We start from the raw sequence: 26340 nt of genomic DNA, 5'->3' as shown, positions 1-26340 counted from the left end.
ATACTGAACTTAGAAGAAGCCTCCCAAGGGAGGCAGCCCTGCCTTTATTTAACTGCACCGCCTCACATGTTAACCCTTTAAGTGCTGTACACTATTATAGCAATAGCAATAGCAATAGCACGTACATTTATATACCGCTCTATAGCCGGAGCTCTCTAAGCGGTTTACAATGATTTAGCATATTGCCCCCCAACATTCTGGTTACTCATTTTACCGACCTCGGAAGGATGGAAGGCTGAGTCGACCTTGAGCCCCTGGTCAGGATCGAACTTGTAACCTTCTGGTTACAGGGCAGCAGTTTTACCACTGCGCCACCAGGGGCGGACTATTATGCCACAGAAAGGACTATTCACTTTCAGGAATATGTTATTAAGGGTCATACAGCCTTCAAGGACGCATTCCTGCAAGTGAATAATCCTTTAGGAGGTAAGAGGGAGCAGTAAAAATTGCTGCCCTGCCCTCCACTGCAGCTGGGCTGCAAAAGAAGTGCAGCTAATTTCTAATCAATCTGCATTCCCACTGGGCTTTTTCCATTGTAGCACTGCAGGGAATAGCAGCCAATTTTTATTACACCTTCACAGCAGTGTACAAGATCCTCCGGGCCCTGACTGCCAGTCCATAACCATGTATTAGTCTTGTATTGATTTTAGCCACTATTTTACTTGCCTGCTTCGTTCTCAGCTACTTATCCGCATACATATTTTAGCCACCCCATCCTATAGTTTAAATATCCTATGTTTTATCCTCTCACAGACAGATGCATATAACTTTGAATATAAACGTAGTGATCTTATACTTTTACTTTTGCCTCTGTACTCTCCCTATTTTAATATATTTTACTATATTTAGTAATATTTTACTATATTTAATCTGAGCTGTAGTAGTAGCTTCACAGTCCTCCTCACAACTCTACAGTAGCATTTTATAGTAATAATAGTTTATAACTACAATTATTATTAGTAATTTTATAATAATCATTTTATAGTAATTATAGTTTATAGTAATGTTTATGTAGTAATTTTAATTTAATATGGTTTTATTGCTTAATAATCTGTCCTATCCTAATGTATGTACTCCTCATAATTTGTTACTGCATCACACTATCTTATGCTGGTCTTAGACCATAATAAAGATGAGTGATTGATTGATTGATATTACACCTTCATTTTAAATATTTTTATTTTTATTTTATTTAAAAAATAGAATATTTTTATTTATAAATTCCTTGTGGTTTCCCTAGAATTTGCTTCCATGCAAACTTCTTAAGAGCACCACCTTAGTTAAATTTAAAAACAGCAATTCATTTCAGGCGACTGCCATACTACAAATAAACAGCCCAGAGACTGCGTTTCGGGCAGTATACAAATGTGTTAAATAAACAAACAAGTAAATAAATAAATAAACTTCAAGGGTTTTGCATCAACTTGCAAGCATAAACCAATTAAGTAAAATGCAAGAGTGCAGTGACATACATACTTACCTACCTATTTAAATTTGTAACCTGCTTTTGATGAATTATGGGAAGTATGTGGACCATTCCAAATTATTAAAACTATTAAACAAATGTTATATTCTTTAACAGGAGTTGCTGCCAAAATTAATTACATGTGAGCTCTGAATTGAAAGAAGAAAATTCCGTCTGTGTAGATGCAGCCTCAGATTTTCTACCTGGCTTTAAGAAGTCTATAACCCTTTTGATGAACTTGTAGAGAACATTTATGAGGGAATGGTTGGTAGGCTGCATTATCATAAGAGCCTGTTCTAATGCCATGCATACACTGTTATTTTGCATTTCATTTTCCAACAGACAGCTTCACCATAGTTATTCACCAGAGAAAAGTGTGGCGCCAGGTAATTCCAGGATTTTTCTGAAATGCTGAACAAATTTCTACCAAGTTCAGCAAATCCAGGCAAAGTGAAATGCGATTGGAATGGTAACTATCGGTGATGTTGACATATGGATTCTGTCTTTGGACAGAAGAAACTAATGCATTTACAAATACATATTACAGATATACTTCTACACAATTAATGCATTCTGCATTTTCACAGTGGCTTATTTATAATACATAGTCTGCTAAATGAACACCAGATAGAATAGAATAGAAACGTTATTTCGGTCATAGACCAGAATACCGATACCAATACAAATACAAATGCTGATACAAATAAGCACTAATAAGTACAATCATCATATATAATCTGGACCTCCCATCAATTTAGTATGGATTTTACATATAATGTAACAGTATCTGGCGACAGTGTGCAAAATCTTTGAATTAAAACTAGAAAGCAAAAAAATTAGATCAAAATCATCACTATGACCCAGTAAGTTGTCCAGAAGTGGGGCAATTAGTTTAAGTCTAATATCCCTGTAATAGTCACAGTACAAAATTACATGCACAGTTGTTTCTACAATTCTGGAGCCACATGGACATAATCTTAATTTGTGCAGTATACCCTTAAACCTTGCTTGCAAGACAGCAGGGAGGGCATTTACAAGAGTAAGTGTTAAGGCACGTTTAAATTTTGGGACTAAGATATTACTTAAGTAGTTAGCAGGTTTAAACTCAACCCACTGGTTCCTGTCACCCAGTAGCATTGCTGCTTCCACTTGAAACTCCATTTCATAAATTCGCTGCTTGATGGTTCTTCTAGCCTGCTCAAATCCCAATCTAATGAGTTCATCCTGTGAAAATCCATATAAATGTAGTTTATTTCTAACTTCCAGTTTCCATTTTGAGTTAAAACTATCTGTCAATATTAGATGTACTAAACCAATGCGTGAATACCAATTTTAAACAGAATGCATAATACATCTCCAGTAGCACGATTCCAATCTAACAAGACCCACCTCCCGTCTAATAACAGCATCTGGGACACAGCATGGTAACTGCAGGATGGATCTTTTAAATTTAGTTTGGATGGTTGAACACTAGATATGTATAGTGTTGTGTGAAATATATGCTTGTGAAGTTTCGACAGGTTACTGAATAGTTTACATGTTTCGACAGGTTACATATAGTTTACAGTGTGCGATAGTCTTAGTTCAGATTAATTATCCTTCAAACTACTTAGTAACCTATAAAAACTTTCCTCATGTCCTAGGCAAACATTCCAACACACACGTGACCTCTTCTACTTAAACAAAAGCCTTTTCTCTCGTACTCATATTATTATTATTATTATTTATTATTATTATTATATGCACCTCCAGCCACCCTTTCAAATCCGTGTGTTCATAAATTCCCTCCAATGGTCAGGCTCACACGTGCCAGCATCTCTTAAATTCACAAAATCCGACTTGCTCTCTCACTAGAAGGGAAACAAAATTGCACATTTCAAAATTCATCACATTTTCAGATTTCAAAATGTGCATGTTGAGAGGTAAGAATTCAAGCATTGCCTGTTTGAAATGGCTAAATGAAAATTTCATAGTACTACCACATTCTGTTGCAAGTCAGCTGTCAAACACTCCATGCTATTGCATGTCTTCTGTCAGATATTGTAAAATATTGATCACAACATGTCTAATGGTGTCAAATGCTGACCACTACTGCATGTCAAACCTTGTCAAATATTCACCTCTACATGTGAAATACTAGCATATACTGATTACTATTGCATGTCAGTTGCCAAATATTGTCAAATGCTGATTTGATACTGTCAAATACTGCACAGCATCTGCATGTCAGATGACAGGCACTGTCAAATACTGATTATCACTACATGCCAGCTGTCAAATATTGTTGAATTCTGACTACGTATCAGATACTGCCGAACTGTCATGCACTACTGGACTGCTTCCTCATGCCAGCTGTCAAATACTGACAGCTGTTGCAAAGTCTTTCCATGCCAAATAGTGGTGCTAAGCTGAAGCATAAGGGTTTGGTGAATATGCACACATCCAGAAGACATTTCAAGAATATTCTGTATCACACCACCATTTGCTGAGAATATTGTAAAGAATTTGGGGGGGCAATTCCATGTTAAATCCTTCATATAAATATGATATTATCTGCCACATAAACGTGTTAAGCTCTTCAACAGCCAAGACAAATATAAACAACACACCAATCATAGGAAAACGTGAGAAAGGACCAGTGGTCCTCCCAGTCCTATTCATGAACTTGATCTTGGCGTATAAAACAGGTGGCATCCCAATCCAAAGCCTGACTCAGATTTGCTATCTGGGCAGCTAACTGATTAGAAAAGATTCAGGAGACTTTGCTATCTCTTTTATTCTCTTTTCCATTTTTTTTAAATGAGGAAATAAATTGTGACCAAAGAATAGGAAATGCAAGAACATGTGTGATTTCTAAGAAGTTGTAGGATTACTATACTACTGTGACTGAGATGCTAGACAACAAACTAGATTCTCCAGAGTGCACGCTTTCTCATGCTAGTAGTGCCATGGAGACATCTGCACGTGTCACTGCTCATTGGAAGGAGAAGGTGTTCAGAGTTGAGCTACTGGCCATTAAGTGATATCTGAAATGAATCTGTTAACTCTGCAATTCTGCAGTCAGGTAGCTCTTTTACTGTGACAAAACATGTTGAATTACTGTTTGGTTTGATATTATATCCAACATGATTATTTTTATTACCCACAACCCGCAGCTCTATATGTAAGTTTTAATACATTTTTAATACCTTTGCACAATCTTCAATAGGCGCCACTGCAAAATCTTAACTACCCTGTTTTTTCAAGCTTGCAGCAGCAGTGAAATTATTTCTGCAAAGACTATGCTAACTTACTGTAGTGATTAAAGTGCAATGATTTATTATACTTTTTACTATACTATTTTTCCCCTGACTGTTGCAGCTAAATTAGCCAAATTCACATTATTACAAAACCATATCATGATGCAGTCATTTTAAACCACTTTCATTCAGCACTAAAGTATTTCACTAATATGGATATAACAGTGCCAATAAAATTTAAATACTGAGAACTGTGAGTTTTGCCAAGTGGTAGAATAATGCATGAACACAGTATGCTGCCAACACATACTTTTCACTGGCTACTCTACAACCTTTTCTGATTTTTAGAAGCCATCATAAAATGTATCTTACACTTTATGGGGCTATTCAGTTCTTCAAATCTAAATGTATGCTTACCACAATCTCAGATGAAAGTAACTTTCATGATTAGAAATAATTTAAAGATAAGGACACTCTTATTTATGGCCAGCAGTGGATTTCAGAACATTGCAGCAAGAATGAATGGTGATCACATAGCAATGAGACTACCGATTGTTTATTTAAATCATTGTTACCACGTCCCTCGAGCAAACTACAAGCAACAATAATGAAATACGACACAAATAAAAGACAATAGCAACAGAAAATCAAAGCATTCAAAGCAATAGTAGAATAGTATTCTACCAAAGACAACCACAGGGCTCTGTGGTCACCAGGAGTCAACACCGACTCAATGGCACAACTTTACCTTACACTGCCTAGAAATACACATAGGGGATATTGATCAATCAATAAATAAGTAAACTAAGTCAGATTTAGTGGCTGACATGTGGTGGAACTTTCCATCTGCCTTGTAATGGAACGAATGTGCAGTTGCCCAAGAGCGCCCATGCACAAATGTAGGAACTTGCACAAACGCAGTTGCATGATCGAGGCCCATTATTTCCAGTGGCTGTCAATCTGCGTTTGAGCAAGTTCTCATGTTTGTGCAAGAGTGTTCTTGTGTAACTGTGTGTACATTTCATTACAAGGCATATGTTACACAGAATGTCAGTCCATTTCTCCAGGTAGGGTTGCAGCTGGTATACCAGATGAAGTAGGTAAAAAGCACTCCTGGACACTGCCACTCCCTCGTCCTTCAGGGACAACTTTCATTACAGCAAAACTCCTAAGCTACAAACGGTCTTACAGTGGGCATGTGACCCCATCTAAGACCAGATTTACTGGTGTATGGAAAATTTAAAAAACAGCCCATATACCCATGTATTTCCACCCTGTTAAGATGTGTATGAAAATATACACAATCACATAATGATAGATATGGCCCAATAACTCAGTGGCCCAATAATCCTCCTAGGCTCAACAACAATATAGGTAGTCCAATGACCCTCCTTTTCCTACCCAACAGAGGAGATTTTAAGAAAAGAAAAAGGCAAACAGGCTACTAAAAACAGCCAAATATAGAGATAAGACAGACGAAATGCTGAATATGAAAGAAGACATGGAAGAAGAAAGAAAGTGGGATGCAGGAAAAGGGAAAGGGCAGCAGCAGAGGAGCCCAGATAAGGGCAGCAGCAGAGGAGCCCAGAGGAGTCATTGCTACAAAAGAAAAGGATGCCATATAAATGTGATGGTGTCAGGGGTGTCACACCAATTATAAACTATCTTTTCTTCAGCACACAAATCCAGCATGTCACTGACTCAAAGGTCCACCATGGGAAAACATAATATTGCATGATTATGTTTTTTACCATCAAAGCATTTCTAAGAATTGAAATAACCTTACATTTAGGGAGTGCACAAAGAACAGGTATATATCCAAGGACTGTAGTATTAAAATTAAGGTTCCTTGAAGAAGATAAAGGGCTGTTCACACAACTGTGAGAGCAGTAGGGAGGATGGGGGTGGGGGTGGGGAAGCAGGGTTCAACCTACCAAGATTCAACCTGCATTGGGGGATTTCCCCAAGAGACGGGTGCTCTAGGTGCCCATCTCTGTGGCCAGCCAGACTGGAAGCAGGTAGCCTGGGTTAAGGGATCACTTGCTCCCTTAACCTCAGCTAGCAGCCGGACTAAAAGGCCACAATAGGTGGTGCTGGCCCACCGGGATCAGGCCCAATCCCTGAGTTTCTCATGTGCAGCCTAACCCAGGAGTCCCTAGCCTGGGTTAGACTGTGTGTGAAAACGGCCTCAAAGTTTGATAAATCCTAGCACTTCTAAAACTACAACTTTAGGGCACCCACGCTCAAAACATGTGAATCAATTTGGCATTAGGTTCATGGCAACACCATCATTATCACTAACTAGCAGGGCACCAATGTATTCACACCAGACCTTTTCTCCCTCACATACTTATGGTTAAAACCTATTTACTTTTGGATGTTTTTCACGTGGTGCTTTTTGGGGTTCCTGGAAGCCAGTAGGTAGGTACATCCCTGCCTTTCCCACCCGTGTTATAGACGTGTGAATGACCTTATGATACCCTAAACTGCTCACAGAATGCTCACATTCCATAGTAATTAGAGATTGGTGAGAGCCTGTATTTCTGTTACTGGAAACGTCAAAATTGCATATTTTCCTTCAAGTTAAAAAGCCTCATGGGATTACAGTCTTATTTGATCAAGTCCTTAAACTGCTGTAACACCATGTTCAATGGGGCTATACTACCACAGGTGACTCAGCCCCATAATACATTTTACATGCATGTAGACGTTCTGTATATTTATTTTGCACACAAATCATTCCAAATATATGTTCCTTGGAAAGCTCTGCATGGCTTCTTTGCAGAGTATAAGGAATGAAATCACAATAGGATTCCACCATCACCACTATCAGTCTGCTAAGTTCATCTCGTCACTACAGCCTCCATAATTGGAAGATTTCAAAATACCTTTATGAGGTGAGTTTATGGCTAAAGAGAACTGTCAGCCAAGCGGAACAGAGCTTCTTTAAAATCCTTTCCTAGTTAACTGATTTTCCTTCAGCTAAGAAGAGATTCCTTCCTTTGTTAACAACTTTGAATTTAGAGGAAACAGAATTATTCATTACCTACTCCCCAGTCTGTGGTTAATTTTATTCATATAATATTACATTATATATACACATACATTTCTTCCAATGCTCAGATTTTAGGCTTCATTCCACTGTCTTCTCAGAAGTCAAAGGAAGATAATTTGCATTCTGATCTGCAGCCTAATTAAGCTGAAATTGTTCTACTGAAGTTGATTTAGTCTCATTGAAAACCAATATATAGGTTGTGAAACCCCAACTCCAATGAAAACATACTGATTTTGTGGAATGGGGTTATGGGTTGAACAGCTCCCTTATGCGTAGTAGCAGCAGCAGTGATAAATTAGCCATGTATATTGCATGTTTCACAGATATTATTTTAATATTCATTTGTAACTTTTGTAAAACTTGTAAAGAGCAAGTCAGTATTATTATCCCCAAATTATTATCCTTCTCTTCTCTTCTCTTTGTCTTTTTTTTAATGGTTGTTTTTGGTATTTCATGGTTTTTACTGTTTAACTTTTTTTAAAATGTTATTTTTGTGGAGTTTTATTGTATTTTAACTTTTGTAAACTGTCTTGGGATATCTTATGAAAGGCGGTATAAAACTGAACAATAAATAAATGAAAATAACAAACTGCAGGCTAAGACAATCTTCCACAAAGTCCACAATTCATGTTAGTGGCTATACTAAACCACTGTCTCCATGGGAATATACCAGAATAAGTGGGTTGTATACAATGGTGTCTAGATCATGATTCACAAATCTTTTAAGTGATCAAACCCTAATAGCCTTCAAACACATCAGCAAATGAGTTTCTACTATGAACACATGCAATAAAATAAAACTGACCGGCGATATCGTTGAAAGCATAACAGTAAGTGCCAGTAGTGCCGTTTTGATAATGGAAAATTGGCATTATAAATTGTCATTCTTCTATCAGGTCCCCAATAAGCAGATCAGGACAACAGGAAAGATGAGATGGTGATATCGTAGGATTTGTTGTTTTAGCAATGAAAGGTCCCAAACCCTCAGGACAGAACAAAGACAGGAGTCATTTGGTTTACAAACCAAATCCTATGAGGAGTTGTTCTCTCCCTCCTCCCACTACAGCTACCTTCATCCCTCAAAACACTATTCCTGAGGATTGGAGGTCTTGGACCAGTGTTGGATGTGTGGAAATTCTGGCATTTGGAGGAGAAATCGGTGGACCTCTGGGATCCTTCTTCTGTGAGAATATCTGCCTTTTTGCTCATACAGGACACTGCTAGAACCAAGCCAATATCAAAACCAGTACAGTGAAATTGCTGACCTTCATCAAGAAACCAATCCACATATTCAAAGCAAAGGGTTCCACAAAACTATGAATGCCAATAACCACAGAATAGGACATAAATGCCATTATGCTAGGTTTATACTTACACCATGTAGCTATATTTCTCTCTTTCCATTAATATATCATTAATTTAGAGAGGATATATTTTTGGCTTTATTGGGGGGTACCTGTTGTATCCTATCCAGTTATCTACCCTTGCTCAGACTATTTCACTGGCTAAATGTTGAAGTATATCGACTTCAGTTGTTGCTTTGCAATCCTAGTCTTGTGTGGAATTCTATCTAGCAGTCTTTTATGTTCTGTTAATTATTAAGTTTGTCCCTATGGGGATCCTGTAGAGAGTGTGGGAGTAGAGTCAGAAAGAAAAGGGAGGAGGGGAGAAAAATTGAGTTGTTTCTGAATGAAGCTTAGTTAAACAAGTTAAGATTGTTTTGTGTTTATAAGGGAAATAGCTATAAAGCATTTGGTGAAAGATCTTGAACCCTGCAAAGCTTGTGAAAGTTCCTTCATCTTCCTTTCATTTCATTTCTGGGCCTATCTTTCTGAAGTGCTGCATTCTACTGTAGCTGCTGCTGATTGTTTCTCCAGTTTCTTGACCTGCACAACCCCTGAAGTACTTTTCCTTTATCAATCCTGGACTCTGTTGTCCACTGCATGCCCACTGGAGCATGGCTCAAATCCCACCACCACCTTTATTCCTGTGCACCCCAGGAGAACTTGCTCTTCCCAGGAAACACTGGAGGTCCTATTTCTGCAGTTACCTCCTCACTACACAGACCCCTGATTTTACTCCTGTAGAGCAGAAGACTATACTGCTTCACTGTCTGGGCCCTGAAGGCTAAATGATATATACTCATTTGCTATTTCATACCAACACAGAGGAGCATACCAATCCTTATGAAGCTGGTCTTCATTCTTAGATGAATGCTACAAGTTCTATTCTAGAATCCAACTGCCTGTGAATCTATCAATCAATATGTCACAGAACTGCATGACTTTAGTGTAATCTGTGAGTTTTTCAACTTTACTGATAAAAATGATCAGGGATCAGATTATTATGAAAACAAACTGCTCCAAACTGTGTATAAAACTGCTACTGGAAGGGAGACTTACCTTGGATAAAGTTATAGAGATGGCTAGAAGGGTAGAAAATGCTCTTCACACTGCCAAATCTCTCTCTTTGGTACCCCAGAACCCACCTCCTGAAATCCAGGCTGTTCAGTCTAATCCTTCCAAACCCAATCTTCTCATATGGAACGGACCCCAGAAAGGGGCAGCACAGAAAAGGAAGAGCTACCCACAAAGCTGATTTTGTTCACTGTCCTGTATGGAAGGTCACTTGCAACAGGTGCAAGAAAAGGGAACACTTTGCTAGGGTATGCAAGTCTGCTGTCCACTCCATTACTGATTCACTATATGATAAGGATGAGGCAGAAGAACCACTTCCTGACAGCCTTTTAAGTGTGACAGACTCAGAGCCTGCTGCTTCTCCACACTGTCAAGTAAAACTTAATGGCCATGAAGTGCGGATGATGACTGATTCTGCTTCTCTGTACACTATCATTTCTCTTCTGCTTTACAAGAAACTCCTTATTACGTCAGATCTGTGCCTGCAGCAATCAGACATCCATCCATGGGAATATGGAGGTTCCCCTGTAGCTATAAGTGGATACTTCACTGCTGTCACGGCTGTCCTTAGGGCATGGCAAGCAGGATGACCGCCCTGGGCCCCACTCTTTTAACCCCCATTAGAATCAACTGGAAGGGAGCCCTGCACTGGCTGATTTGCCCTACCTCCCCCCAACCCCCGCCAGGGCTCTCTAAGGGCCCCGCACCCCTGACTGCTGTCCTGGAATACACAAAAAGTACTGCAGAAGGGAAAGTGTATGAGTCACAAAAAGGAGTCTCAGTATTGGGCTGGATGTACATATAGTGTTAGACCCAAACAGCACGAGAACCCATATTACAGATCTTAGAGCATCCATATGCCAATATTCTTGTTGATTTATCAGATGTTTTTGCTGATACTCCTGGCACTTCCACACATATCAAACATAAAATTCAGATGAAGGCAAATGCAATATCTGTACAACACAAAGTGAGAATGTACCCATAGCATTGTGCCAACCACTTACAGAGGAGTTTTCAAGACTACAGGATGCTTACATCATAGAGCCTGTGGATTCATCAGAATGGGTCTCTCCCATTCTTCTTGTAAGAAAATAAAATGGTCTACTTCAAAGGTGCACAGATTTAAGAAATGTGAACTCCAACATGGTAGTGGAATGTCATCCAGTATCCAGTATCAATGAGATGCTGCTTACTCTGAAAAAGGCCTTTGTGTTCACAACTTTGGACTTGTCTTTGGCCTATCATCAAATTCCTTTGCTCACAAATACACAGCCTTCATTACTCCAGAGGGTCTTTTTCAATACAAAAGACTGCCCTTTGGATTAGCCTCTGCAGCTTCGGTATGTCAATGAATGATGCATGCAATTTTGGGGTGTACAGATGGCATCGCTTACATTCAGGATAACATTTTAGTGTATAGCTAAACCATTGAGGAGCATGTTGCTAAACTGACAGAAGTCTTAAGAAAACTCCAACACGTACTTACTATCTTTGCACAGAAATGTCAATTTTGCACACACTCAGTGACATACTAAGATCACACAATGAGGCACTTCACACGATTGGTGTGAAGCGCCCTTAGAGTTAATGCAGGGAGCTGTCCCTGGGTGGTTGGATCAACCACCCTCATGACTGCCGGCAGGGGCAGCAGGGATTGGGGGCCAGCTGGCCCCTGGAAGTTCCAGGATGCCTCACGCGAGTGCGTGGGGCATTCTGGAGAGACCACCAGGGCCAGGCGGCTTGTTTTAGCCTCCTGGTGGGGGTCTCTTCATGTGTTGCCTCAGTGCGGAGCCACGCCGCAGCACACACGATCAACTAAACGGGGTTAGTGGAGTGCTCACTCCACTAATCTCGTTTAAGGGGAAGGGTAATTTTGGTAATTTGCTGCCAGGAGCCAGCAAATTTTGGTAGTTTGCTTAGTGGAATGGCTTAGTGGAATGGCTTAGTAGAAAGAATAAACAGATTAAGGAAAGAAAGTTTACAACTGGATACTACACAATAACAACTCTGAAAGGAGGCAATCTGTGAAACTTTGCTTATTGAATGAATCCTCATTCTACTATAGGAAAATCACCTTTTGAACTACTGAGAAGATGCAAAGCTACCACCAAATTTACCCAATGGCAACAAATGATAAGGCTTTCCATGCCATCTCACCCTGAGGATGCAGATATTCATGTCTGGGTAAGCAAGAAGCAACAAAAATACAAATTGTATGTGGATCAGAAACAGGGTGCAAAACAGTGACTATGGCTGACTTGTAACGTGAGAAAGGGATGTTCCCAATATTCTGGACCAAAACAAATTATCAAAATCCAAGGAGATTCTGTCATATTGGATGATGGAAAGCAATAGAACAGTTTGAGATTTTCAAGCGTGGATGCTATGAGAAAAGAGGGAAGGGAGTCTAATCTCAGAAGAACTGGAGAGGAATTTGATCTTGCCTCCATTTTTTTCCTCACAGATGAGACTGACAGAAGTGATGGACAATTCTCTGTACCAGAAAACAAATCAATAACAACTCCTGTGCCTGAGATCCCAAGAATTAGGAGAAGTGTGTGTGATAGGAGACCACCTAAAAGACTTCAATAATTTGTCACCAAGTTTCAAATGAATTCAATTCTGAAGGGGAAGGATGTGTTGTATTCTATCTAGCAATCTTTCATGTTGTGTTAATTAGAAATTTGTCCCTGTGGAGATCATATAGAACAGGGATGTCAAACTGCCGTCCCATGGGCCAGATCCAGCCCCTGAAGTAGACAGCCCTGAGCAGCTGAGTATCAACCCTGATCATCAGCATTGCTCCCCCTTTGCAGCAGCTTGCTGGCTGGCTGGCTGGCTGGCTGGCTGGCTTGCTTGTTTGTTTGTTTGTTTGTTTGTTTGTTTGTTTGTTCGTTCGTTCATTCATTCATTCATTTGTTGCTTCCTTCCTTCCTGCCAGCCACTGCCACCAGCATTTCTCTCTCCCCACACTTGAAAGGAAACATTTTTCCTTCCTCCTGCCTTGCCACGTTTCTCCCTCCTGCATCCTCGTGGCTCTTCAGTGCATGGAGGTTAGAGACAAGAGTGACTGGAGGGCAAGGGAGGAAGAAAGAAAGAGGAGAGAGGAAGAGAGTGAAAGAAAGAGGACGACAGAGACAGAAGAAAGAGGATGGAGGAGAAAGAGGGGCAGATGGAAGACAGAACAAGAATGGAGGGAGAGGGAAGAAGAAAGGAAGAGAGTGAAAGAAAGATAGATAGGAGGAAGACAAAGACAGAAGAGGAACCTTTACCTGCACAAGTGAGTGGAGGGCAAGGTGGGGGGAAGAGGTGAGGAGGGAAGGGAATGATAGAAAGAGGGAGGAGGAAAAAGAAGACAGAAGGCACAAAGGCAGGTTTCTCACCTGTAATTGTAGTTCTTCGAGTGGTCTTCTGTGCTTCACACGTGGGATTTGCACCTGCGCAGAGCCACCATCTGAAAACTTCTAAAGCTTTACTATTAGGAAAAAAGAGCAGGAAACCCAGCTCCCCCTATCAAATAGTTTATCTCACTCCCTAAGTCCTGGAGACTGCTGTAGCTCTAAACCTAGAGAAATAACATAGTAGCATGCTGCAGTGGGCAGGAAGGGTAGAGTGTGTGAATGCACAGAAGACCACTCAAAGAACTACAGTAACCGGTGAAAAACCTGCCTTTCTTCTTCATGGTCTCTGTGCATTACACATGGAATAATAGCAAGCTATCAAACTGGATGGAGGGTGCAGCCCAAAGCAGCAAAAAAGGTTCAACACAAAGAAACAAAAATTCAAAATTTTATTTTTCATGGACAGCAGACTGAAGTACAGAAGAACCAAACAATGCATGAGATCTAGAGTGTATGTCCAAGGCATAATGCCTAACAAAAATGGTGGGAGAAGACCACTTAACAGCCCTACAAATGTCAGACAAAGAGACACCCTTTGAAAAGGCTCCCAAAGTGTCCATTGCTCGAGTGGAGTGTGCCCTAGGGCTCCTTGGCCAGTTGATATTCCCGAGAAATAGTCTCTTTGACCTGTGCAGCAATCCACTGGGATGAAACAGGCAGCCCCACCATGATATCTGAATAGGACACAAACAAGGAACTTGACCTGCAGAACGATTTCGTCCTGTCCATATAGAAAGTGAGGACCTTCTAACGTCCAACATGTGATAAGCCCATTCCTCCGCAGTAACAGACAAGAAAATTGACAAGTGAAATTCAGATACAACTTTAGGCATAACTGAAACATCTGGCTTTAAAACCACTCTGTCTTTATGAAAAACCAGATAAGGTGCATCAGAACACAATGCCTTCAGTTCATTCACTCTTCTAGCTGAGGTAATTGTAACCAAAAGCACTGCCTTCAAAGACAATAACTTTAGGTTGCAAATAGCTAGAGGCTCAAAAGGAGTCTTCATTAACTGTTTCAGAACCAGTAACAAATTCCAAGGTGGGGAACATTTGGGAGCAGGGGGAAACAAATTGTGTATTCCCTTAAAAAACCTTTTAACCAGCTTATGTGTGAACAGACCTGGTGTAGAATGCGTATCAGCTATGACCTCTAAATGAACTCTCAGAGGAATATGATAGCCCGCTATCCTTCAACAGCAACAGATACTCAAATATCAGCTGTAAGGGAGCCTCTGAAAGATACGGCCTTTTTATCTTTTATCAACTTAGAAAAACGTGTCCATTTCGCCTCATAAGGCTTCAGGGTAGATGGCTTCCTCGCCGTCGTCAAGACGGCCTGCACCTGGCCACTGAACAAAGTCACAGTTCTATCCACCAGGCAGTAAGATGCAGAGACTTCACATCCGGGTGAAGGCGATGTCCCCTGTCTGTGGCCAGCAGAAAAGGCACTGATGGAAGAGGCAGATAGGTTCCCTCTGACAGCTGACAAACTACGGTGAACCACGGCTGCCTGGGCCACCATGGCACAAATCAAAATGCACACAGCCTTGTCTTTGATGATCTTCTGAAGGACCTTCTATATCAGAGGAAAGAGAGGAAGCATGTACAGAAACGGATCCCCCCAGTGTAGGAGGAATGCATCCCCTTCTGAATCTGGGTCCATCTGTGCCCTGTTGCAGTACCGCACACATTGTGTGTTCTGGGCTGATGCAAACACATCCAGATGAGGGGTCCCCCACAAACGAAAAAACCCTTGCAGTATGTGCCAATTCACAGGCCACTCATACGAGAGGGTGTTCCGACAGCTTAGCGCATCCAACAGAGTGTTGACCTTCCCCTGGATGTGTACTGCAGCTGGCCAAATTCCCCAATTCAGGCACCAAAACCAAAGGCACATTGATAGATTGAGTAGGGAGTGGGACACTGTCCCTCCCTGCCTGTTCAGGTAAGGCCTGGCCATTGTATTGTCCTTGAGGAACAACACCGGGAGCCCTGCTATCCAAGGCCGAAAAGCCCAAAGTGCCCGGAACATTGCCATATGTTCCAGGTAATTGATGTGAAACTGTTGCTCCCTCTGAGACCGAATTCCCACGACCACCAGGTCATGAAAATGCACCCCCCACCCCCATTTGGTGTTGGATGCATCCATGGTGATCGCAAGAGTGGGCGACTGCTTTTGGAAGGGCGTTCCCTGAGTCAGGTTGGAGGTCCTTGTCCACCAGGAAATCACCTTCTGCACCCTATGAGGAACTGTAAACATCTTCTGTTGGGAGTGTAGGTACAGACCTGTGTCTCTGATGTGTACAGAACCTGAGAGCTGCCCGCTGTATTGACTGGATCCTCCGTTATGGAAGAGCAGCCAGAGAAGTGCCCGAGTACAGAACGATGCCCAGGAATTCTATCAATTGTACTGGAGTCAACTTTGATCTTTTTCTGATTCACTCACAGACCCAAATGATGAACAAGGTGGAGGCAGAATTCCATGTCCTTCACTAGATGGGACCTCATAGCAGACACCAGGATCCAGTCATCTATTTATGGAAAAACTGAGACACCATGGAGCCACAGATGGGCCGCTGCCACCACCACGCATTAGGTAAATACAAATTGGCGGAGGCCAATTCAAATGGGAGGACAAAGTATTGGTACATCTGGTACCTCACACGGAATCTCAGATACTTGCAATGGTGAGGCACAATAGACGCATGGAAATAGGTGTCAAGGCTATGGGCGTGAACCAGGCACCTGGGAACAACAAACAAAGAATGAAGGATATGGTCACCATCTGAACTCCTTTGTAAGTCTCAAAAGAGTTTACGCCTCTTAAGTCGAGAATCGGCCATAAGCCTCTGTCTCTCTTTGGAACAGTGAAATATTGGGAGTAGAAGCTGACATGTTTGTTGTCTCGAACCCTTTGAATTGCCCCTTTCCCAAGGAGCGAGTCTACTTCTGCCACCAGATCAGGAAAGAGAGGCGTAGCACGGATTCCCAAAAGGTGGGGTAGGGAGTCGAACTCTATTCTGTACTCTATTTTCTATTTCTTACAATGGCCAGAACCCATGCATCTGATGTTATTTCCCTCCAAGCTCCGTAAAATGATGACGGGGCCATTGCACCATGGCGTCACTGCCGATTGGAATAGGACGACTTCGGCTTGACTCCCGCCTGGCACCGAGTCCAGAAGCTGGGGCCCCTTCAGTGCTGGAAATGCTGGTGCTGTCGAAAGGAATCCCCAGACTGGTAAGAAGACTTCCTGGATTGAGAGTAATGTGGCTATGGTTTCCTCCTCAATGCACTAGATGTAGAAGTGGGAGGTTGAGAGAAGCCCAATGACTTAGCTGTGGTGCGTAGCTTTTGAACCTTCTCAAGTGTGTCATCTGTCTTGTCACCAAAAAGGGCCTCACTGTCAAAAGGCAGATCTTCTATGAGCCTTCTAGCCCCCTGAGATGAGGAAGACCTGAGCCACACATGCCTCCTTGGTGAAACTGCTGATGCCAAAGAATGGTAGCCACAATCAGTGCAGTGTCTCAAAGAATGGAGCTGTTGTTTTACCACCCTAAGGCCCTCATTCAAGAAGATCATTGCAGCATCTCTCTGTTCCTGTTGGAGAAAGAGGGACAGCTTCTCCAAGATGTGAAGTGTTGGTATTGTGCCCCGCAGGCCTGATGGTTAGCCACCCGCACTAGGAGGCCAGACATAGTGTATACTTTCTTCCCCAATGAGTCCAACCTCTTGCCCTCCCTATCCATAGGAGCAGTCAGTAAACAATGCCTGTTGCGCGACTGGGCTGACTCTACCACTACAGAGTTGTGGTACCAGGTGCTTGATTAGAAAACCTGTATCCTTTGGCTGTACCCTATACATATTCTCCAGCTTCTTCAAAGCCGCAGGACCTGAGGTTGGAATCAACAACAACCTAAACGTGAGTCAGCAGTGTGATAAAGCTGCAAAAAAAGCTAATGCAATTTTAGGCTGCATTAATAGAACCATTGTTTCCAAGTATTCTGCATTCTTTTTAGAATGTGAGCCCTTTGGGGACAGGGAGCCATCTTATTTGTTTATTTCTCTTTGTAAACCGCCCTGAGCCATTTTTGGAAGGGCAGTATAGAAATTGAATTAATAATAATAATAATAATAATAAGAAGAAGAAGAAGAAGAAGAAGAAGAAGAAGAAGAAGAAGAAGTAATGTATCTTGCATGCAGAAATGATTACAATGGCTGACATCGTAACAAAGCATATGCATTAGAAAGGTCTGCAGGGATGCGCCAGGAGCTCTTGCACAACGCCTTCAGTCCTACTGCACTTGTGCTGTTGTGCACAAGAGTGTTGAGCACTGTTCCTGCTCCAGAAGCACTCCACAAGAGCAGAAACATGTCCTTGGGAGTCAGCGACGTCTTTCTGCTATTACAGAGTGCTTCCAGAGAATGAGTAGCGCTTAGAAGGATTAGTCTCCCTTGCACAACAGCAGGCGTGCCGGAAGGCTGGGGGAGTTACTTCCGGTGCATTCCGGCAGAACCTCCTAACGTACATGCTTTGTTTGTCAGACTGCCAGTTTGTTTGTTTTGCTTTGTTTGTCAGCCAGTATAATCATTCCCAAATGCCAGAATATCGAAAGTGGATGTTCATACATTGCCCAGAGATACTCGGACAGGTTCCCCTAGAATGGGATATAAATCAACAACAGTAAACTTGAAAAATAATTTAATGTCATTAAATATAGAATCATGGATATCTGAGGATTCAGGAAGGCCTTATGCAATAAGCACTATTTTATAATGGCAGCTAAGTTGCAATGAGGCATAGAACTGACCTGAAGCTGACCTGGATTTGGACCAACAGCCCGTCCTCAATGCATGATCCAATTAAATTATTTATCTTATTTGAATCGGAACAACTTTTTTAGACTTATTATTTACTTTTGCTCAAAGCTAAAATATCATCTTTGTGTGATGATGGATTATGAAGCAGACTGAGTGAACCATCTTGAGAATCCAATACATGGCAAAGTACTGAACTGCTTTTTCTCTTTTATTTCTTCTCATTAATAGTCTTATGGCTCCAAAGCGACAATGCAGTCCTAAACATCTGTACACAGAATATGTGTGCTTAGAGTCCCACTGATCTGACATTCCTAAATGTGATTAGAATGCACACTTACTTGGAAGCAAGTCCCATTGAAATCTATATGACTTGCTTCTAGATAAACTTGGTATGTGGCTCCCTCACAACCAGAATTGGACAGAATACTGAGGCCATTCACACAATCAAAAATTGTGTTCTACCCAATTTGTGTTCTACCCAAATGTGTGCTTCCAATTTCTGGTTGTGTGGAAGCAAGATCAGAGGAAAACCTGGGTAGAAGTGATTGTGTGGAAGCAAGGTCAGAGGAAAAGCTATCCAGGTTTTCCTCCTACATTGCTTTCACACAACCACTTCTACCCAGGTCCTACTAACTTGCTTCCACACAACCGAAAATCGGGCGCGCACACAGCTCCCAAACCTGGGTAGAACACCATTTTTGATTATGTGAATGACCTCTGTGGCTACCAATTATATTTGTAATACAAGAGATACCAAAGATACTAAAACAGAACACTAGCCATGAAGTGTTAATTACATATATGAATCTATGAAGGTCCGTTTCACATTTTTGTTAATTAGATTCACTCAAAAAGAATTGAAGGAGTCTGTTAAAACAGCAACAAGCAGATCAACAGAAGTGTCTGCAATCACTGGGTGTTTCATGGCTATTTTATGTACATTCAAACCTTGCAGTCACAAGTTGAGCTCCGTCCTCTGACTGATGTCTGAAGAGCTTTGTAAAGCTTAAAAGATTTATCTAAAAGGCTTTCATAGAGTAAAATCTATCATTGCACATAGTTTGCCTGTTGCCTTTTCCTTAGCACATCATGTGACATTTTGCCAACTGCTCAAATGGAAGGAAAACAAGAAGTCATCTGCCAAGGCTTTTGCCTTTTTTTTTTTTTTTTTTTTTTGCGGGGTGGGGGGGAACCACAGTGCTAAATAATACAAAGATGAGAACTGGATTCCAGCCCCCAGCCTCATGTCTCAGCCTGCCATTTGCCTTGCATCACTAGGGAATTCTGACAAATTGTGTCCTCCTAGTTATGGCTTCCAGATTGCCTATTAGTCAAAGCAGGATAAATTGCACTGCATGTGGCTAATATACCACCTGTACCTCTGCAATTGTAACCTAGCTGTGAAATTATATATTATGTTTTATAAGCACTGAGAGGGTACCTTGGAGAAATATTCTTTGCTATTCATGCAATAGCCTTTTAACCAAACTGGAAAACAAGGGCATGATCTAGTCAAAGTTAAGCACTTCTAAAGTCCCAATACTTTCATTTAAAACTTGCTCCCATTGAAACCCACAAGTTTAGCTTGACTGTGTCCCATACACAAACATCAAAAGCACCAACAAAACAAAACCCAAACATGTTTGCATGGCTCCCATTACTTGCTATTATTGGTATGGAATATACTTGAATTCACAAAGCCAGTAATAGCATCATGCATGTGGTCAATAAAATGATACAAAAATAAAACCTTTCCCCCCTAAATCGCTTGGCCTAGTTCTGTAATTTAATGTATAATAGTACAAAATGTCAAAAATGGTTGCCATGGTATTATGAAGAAAAAAAGGGAGGGGGCAGGATGCAAAATTATCACATTGCACTTTTGAAAGTAAAGGGAAATTCTGTGCAATGTGGATGTTCACTAACCAACTAATACAATTAATCTAAAAATATAGGCCTACATCTTCTGCAGTGCTACAATGGCAGAAACGCTCTGTCCTCGCAGAGCAGTAGGAAGCTAGCTGCCTTGAAGCTCTGCTCTGAAACCCAGTACAGGCTGAGGGGCAGGGGGAAGCTATTTTCACTTCTCTCCCCTCCCTCCAAAAGCCCTTTTTGCTGCCAGGAACATGTCCATAACAGTCATGCAGCCCTTAGAGACATATTCCTGGCAGCAAATAAGTCTGTGTCCCCACAGAGCAATAGGAAACTAGGCCTGAAGTTGCCTTCACAGGCTGAGGGAGAGGAGAAAACTATTTTTTCTTCTAGCCCCTCCCTCCAAAAGCCCGTTTTGCTGCCAGGAATGTGTCACTGAGAGTCAAGCAGTCTTCAGAGACATATTCCTGGCAAAAAAGGGGGGCTTTTGGAGGGGGGAGTGAAAATAGCTTTCCCCTCTCCCTCCACCCACACTGAGCAGTAGAGCAGAGATTCACTGCAGCTAGGCTCCTGCCACTCTGTGAGGGCAAGCTCTTTTTTCCATTCTCAAAGTGCTGAAGAAAATATCGCCCATGGTATTGGAATGATTTTGGAATCTACTATTAAAAAATTATACTTTAAAACTGTTTCCAGACAACATATATTCAGATTTTGATACATTATTTATTGAAAACTTCAGATATAATGTTGATTCATTACTGGAAAATAAAAAGGCTGTCCAAATGTTTCTTCCAAAATCTGGTATGAAAGAAGTTGCTTCACTCAATGGCCATAGTTGTGATGAAAGACTGAGCCCATTTGGCACTGGACACAGCTATAAGCTTATCTGGAATTGGCTTGATCAAGGAAATGGGTACCCACTAAAGACAAGAGTAATTGAAAAATAATACCACTTTGTCTATAAAGATAAACCACTTTGTCTATGGTTGGCAACTGAGCTAGTCATTGAGAACTTCCTGGACATTTACATAGTTAGCAGCTAACTCGGTATCCAACTCAGGAGCAGAACCTAACTAAATTGTGTTGAGTCTTCCCCTAATTTAGGTGACATCTTGGACTACTAAGCTGATTTCTCAAACCACGGAAGCATTTCTACCAGCCCTATACAGGGCGTCTTCCACCTCACTCCCTAAATGAGATATACTGGTGGCCTTTGCTAGCATCTTGGGTATGTAACCTCTCGGAGAAGTTAACCTGCTTATTCTCATTCAACAAGTTGATTCCTATTTAATAATAATAATAATAATAATAATAACAACAACAACAACAGCAGCAGCAGCAGCAACAACAACAATAATACCATGCAGTATGTCATGCAGTATGTCAGTTGTTGTTGTTGTTGTTGTTGTTGTTGTTGTTGTTAATAACTGACATACTGCATGGTAACACTATGTACACACGAATTGTGCGACTGCAGTGTGTAAATAATGACTGACATACCATGCAAGGGTGCAGAGCCCAGTAATCTTGTGTGCATTGGAAATAATGGCTTACTCTTGTGAAATATCATTGTTGTAATTTTTGAATTTGTGCAATTTGCCCAGTTGCGCAAATTGCATGCACACATTACTGGGCTGATGTACCCTTGTATGGTATGCCAGCGATTAATTAGATTCTGCTTTTCAAGAAAACATTTACAAAATGGAAACAGGGTTGTGGGGGAGAGAAAAAAAAATCCTTCCCTGTTCCCAAAGGACTCAAAATCTAGAAAAGAAATGCAAGTGCAACACCAGCAACAAACACTGGGTGGGACACTATGCTAGGCTGAACAGACTGTGCTGTCCTCCTGGTAAATATGAGAGACACCATTCTAAAAGTGGCCTAATTGCTCAGTTAGCAAGGGTTTGAGAACTCCCTTGCTCTTCGGAATACCGTGGTGCTGGCAAGAGGAGGAGCAAATGTGACTGACTGTCCTGTCCTACACCCAGAAAATGGAAAGGAACTGTAGGGTGGGGCATGGCTTAGCAAGTTCTACACCCACAGTGTTTCTTGATCATTCTCTGCCCTTTTCATTTCATCTCCATAGTGAATTCTGAACAGAACAGGGCTTTAAGAGAGAGAAAATGCAGAACACACTACATGACTGATACCACAGCAAGGTCAAGAACTTTCTCATTCTGTATTCTCCAGAAGCAATTTTAATCTTAGTATGCAATATTGTAAATCAGCTGGGAGGGAAATCACTTGTGGCCAGTAGGGATGGTATTTGTTAATAACTAGCAGAAACGGCAACAGGTCTAAACTATCTGCATCTCATTTTAGATTTAATTATTGCAATCACATCTCATTTGCTCCTAGGTATCATAATTATTCTCTCATTTAAATGGAGAGGTATTTTAATATGAATGCAGTTAATAGGGCAAAAGGTTGACTATGTCCAGGATCCTGAGCATTAAAGGTAGAACAAAGCATATTTTAAATTATCCTCATCGCCAGTAAAATTGCACTCTGCCAATAGGCAGTACACATCCAAATGATTGATAATATATATATAAAGCACAAGTTTATATATGGAACAAACTGGGCAACAAATTCAGATCAAAGTTGCAGATCCTCTTTAATTTATATTTCAGACTCCATCAAACTAGGATTTTAAAAATATCAATGTTAGACATTTTCTGTGTTGCCCATATTGAAAATGCTTCAGATCTTAGGCATCAGTAGAATAATGTTATTTTATTTCTTAATCTTCTCTTCTCTCAAAGGTACTGAGGGCTGGGTTAACTGCTTTGCTAATTACATTATCCCAAACCAAACTGCAGCCTCTACACTGTTAAGATTTATAATGGGGAGAGCATTCCTTTCTCATTCATTCTATCAGGCTCTTTCACAAGTCCTATTCTATTAGAATGATGGAGCACATGAGCACATTGTCAAAAGCAGGCCGAAGGTCCTACTCAGCACATCAACTGGCACTATCTAACCCCAGCACAGTACCTCCAGTGACTGTGGCTGGTGTTTATCTTATGTTTCTTTTTAGATTGTGAGCCCTTTGGGGACAGGGATCCATCTTATTTATTTATTATTTCTCTTTGTAAACTGCCCTGAGCCATTTTTGGAAGGGCGCTATAGAAATCGAATAAATAAATTGCTCACCACACCTCTCACAGTTATGTTGTTGTTCATCTCCAGGGGGTAATGCTATAATTATGATGGCAGCGCTTCCATGATCTGCAGGCTCAGATGCCCAAGTCTGCCCATTATGGAAGCATCCACCATCACACTTGCAGTGTTCTCCTCTTCAGACAAATGCTGTAACTGTGATGGACCCACTGGGAGGGGCGAGTTAATGACGTGAGCGTAGGGCTTCTGGCACATGTTTGGAAACTGCACGTGAGTACATCCTTCTGCTTTTAACGTCTGAATAGGGCTACAGTTTCTTGCAGTTAGGAACATGGTTGTTATAGGGATTTTTAAAAATATATAAAATCAAAAAACATTTACTTAGAAATATGTCTCACTGAGTTCAATGGATTTGATCTCAAGAGAGTGTACAAATGACAATGTCTGTGACAAGTACTTGTGAGGTATTCCCTAAGTGGTGCCTCTGCTTCCATGCCACCAAAATATTCATCTTGCAGAGTAAAGGTGCAAGTTGGGACTCTGGGAGACACAGGCCTTGGGAATGCATTTGACCACGAAGCCTCTGCTTTGGCCATGCCAAATCCAATAATTTGCACCTTCAAAAGGCAGTCTCTTTGCTTCCTGTGCAATGTATTCTGGGACAATGAAGGACTTCCTCCTCCTCTGCTGATTCCCATCTCTGCTGTTCCCAGCTCTGCTGATTGCCACCGTGCTGGTTGCCTGGGTGTGCAATCAGCAGAGGCAAATTGGGGGTAAGGGGTAAGGTAGGTAGGTTCCTGCCTCCCTGGCCGCTCCCCTCTGTTTGGTCATGTGAAGATCCCAATGCTTTACATGCCCTGCAGTGCCAGACCCGCCCACACCACTGTGGCGCTCTAAAACATGCAGCAATAATGCTGCACAAGGGGGCAGTATCAGAACGGCTGCCTCTTGTGCAATCACACATCACATGTTACTTCTGTTGGGAATAATGGAGATTGTGCATGATGTGCAATTGCGCTAAAGGCAGCAGTCCTGGTATTGCCCTCCTGAGCAGCAGTATAGCTGTGTGTTTTAGAGCCCCACAGCGGTGCGGGCAGGTCTGGTATTGCCCACATTATGCTGCAAGGCATGTAAGCCACTATATTTATGCTCACTAAAAGCAATAGTAAAATTCCAGTACCAAAGGTGGTACATTACACAGTTCACATTCAATCATATAAACACAATCTGAATTATTCAGTCAAAGAAGACTGTTCTAGAAAAATGGTGATACATTACTAGGAATACACAGTCTAGCTTTTTGTACTATAATAGGTAGAAAACCTCTCACATAAAATTGTGGTCTTTTAAACTAGCAGTGTTCCCTGTTTATTATTTTAAAGCTTAAAACAATGTTTTACATAATTACTCCTCGTTCTGTTTTTTAATGAGGTAGATCTCCTTCTCACACTATCACCAACATTCGCTCCTGTTTATGGCTTTCTTTAGTTCATTAACTCTCCCATGGGCTGCTTCTCTCTGATGGGGTAAGGAGACTGAATATAACAGACTGAGCGTGGGAAGCAACTTATTTGCCTGCGTTCTCTTCCGGATGGTTCCAAGCCTCCCCCTCACAGCACTTCTTGCCTTTGTATTTTCACTTTTCGTAATAAGCCAACATCTCCTGTCTGTATAGAGAGGCTGTGGGTGTTTTTGTGCTGGCTGTACATTTGCTTTAATTTTTTTTAAAAAACTAAAAAAAACCCTCCAAAAGATTTCTGCACCTTAATAAGATGCCATTAATTCGAATTGAGTTCATAAAGCCCACTGATGATGTAAGCATGAGTTTGCAATGGGTTTTCATTTCTACATGCTGCAAGTACTGATTCTCCCTGTTAACCCATGTTTTTGTCTAAACCCATGCCATGTCCTTTTAAAGGAAACATTGTGGTAGTAAATGAACAAACTGTGTGTGTATGTGCTTAATAAGCTTTATAAGGGGATAGTTATTTTTAAGGGGATGGTTATAGCTGCTCATTAAGCTTATAAAGAACGTAACATTTTTATTTGGATTTTGGATCTTCCATAGGATTATAGACAAGCAAGGCAAACACAGTGATATGAACTTGAAACCCAGATATTGAAAATGCTGTACCTTGGTTTGGAGTATAAACCTGTATACAACAAATGCTAAACATCAGTTAGAAAGTAACTTGTCTGTATGATCCTATTTAGTCATCCAAAAACCTTCAGTTTGAGATGAAATTTAAGGTGTTCACTGTTCACTTGTGCTCTAAGGTGTGTGGAAATTGCAAGTTAAGGTGCCCATTTTAACTTCTGCACCATCTAAGCTGTAATGTTGAAACAACTTCTAATCTTAACTATATCGGCACTACTGTGCAAATATAACCTCTCTCTATTTAAAAAACAAAAACCTATGAAGACTGAGCTTCATTTAAGTAGACTCAGCTGAATGATCGTGGGATGGAATCATTTCAATTCTCACAGGACTGAGGTCTTTGTTTCTGTTGCTGCCAGAGAGAGGGAATCCTTGGGAATCCAGGCACAACCTGGAAAGGAGGACAAGGAGAAGGTTGGAAAGTGGTTCTCCATCCACTCGTGCCTGTGGTAGCTGTTGGAACCTATAGTTACCATGGAAGTCTGGAGGGTTCTTGCACATGTAGAGTCTCTTTTTGATTATACTGTGGGAACCAGTCCTTGGAATCAGTTAAGAGAATGAAACCAACACAATTTAAAAACAGTTATCCTGTTGATTACTTGTCTTTGATCAAGCTTTATACAAAATTTATTAAAGTGGTTTTATACCTTATAATCAGAACCTCATACATAATAATAAAAAAACTTTTTCTTATAACAAGTTTTCTGTAGGCTCCCTACTTATCTGAGAAGCTTGCTAAGATATATGCCAATGCAAAAGGATACATAACTGAGCTTACTG

At 41.1% G+C, this 26340-nt stretch overlaps 1 protein-coding gene across 7 annotated transcripts in view; it reads right to left on the bottom strand.

Moving 5' to 3' along the window:
- Positions 1-26340, bottom strand: part of ADGRB3 (adhesion G protein-coupled receptor B3) — a 668379-nt gene that overhangs the window by 572649 nt on the left and 69390 nt on the right. The window contains exon 1 of one of the 7 annotated variants that reach the window (XM_053286715.1): positions 3212-3228. The exons of the other annotated variants lie outside the window; for them this stretch is intronic. The gene's annotated coding sequence lies outside the window, so the exon portion shown is untranslated. Of the gene's footprint in view, positions 1-3211; positions 3229-26340 lie in introns of those variants that run through there. 7 annotated transcript variants of the gene reach the window in all.

This window comes from Hemicordylus capensis, chromosome 1 (assembly GCF_027244095.1).
Source record: "Hemicordylus capensis ecotype Gifberg chromosome 1, rHemCap1.1.pri, whole genome shotgun sequence".
NCBI classification, from domain to species: domain Eukaryota; kingdom Metazoa; phylum Chordata; class Lepidosauria; order Squamata; family Cordylidae; genus Hemicordylus; species Hemicordylus capensis.
Note: the sequence above shows the minus strand (reverse complement) of the source record. Positions and strands in the feature narration are given on the sequence as shown.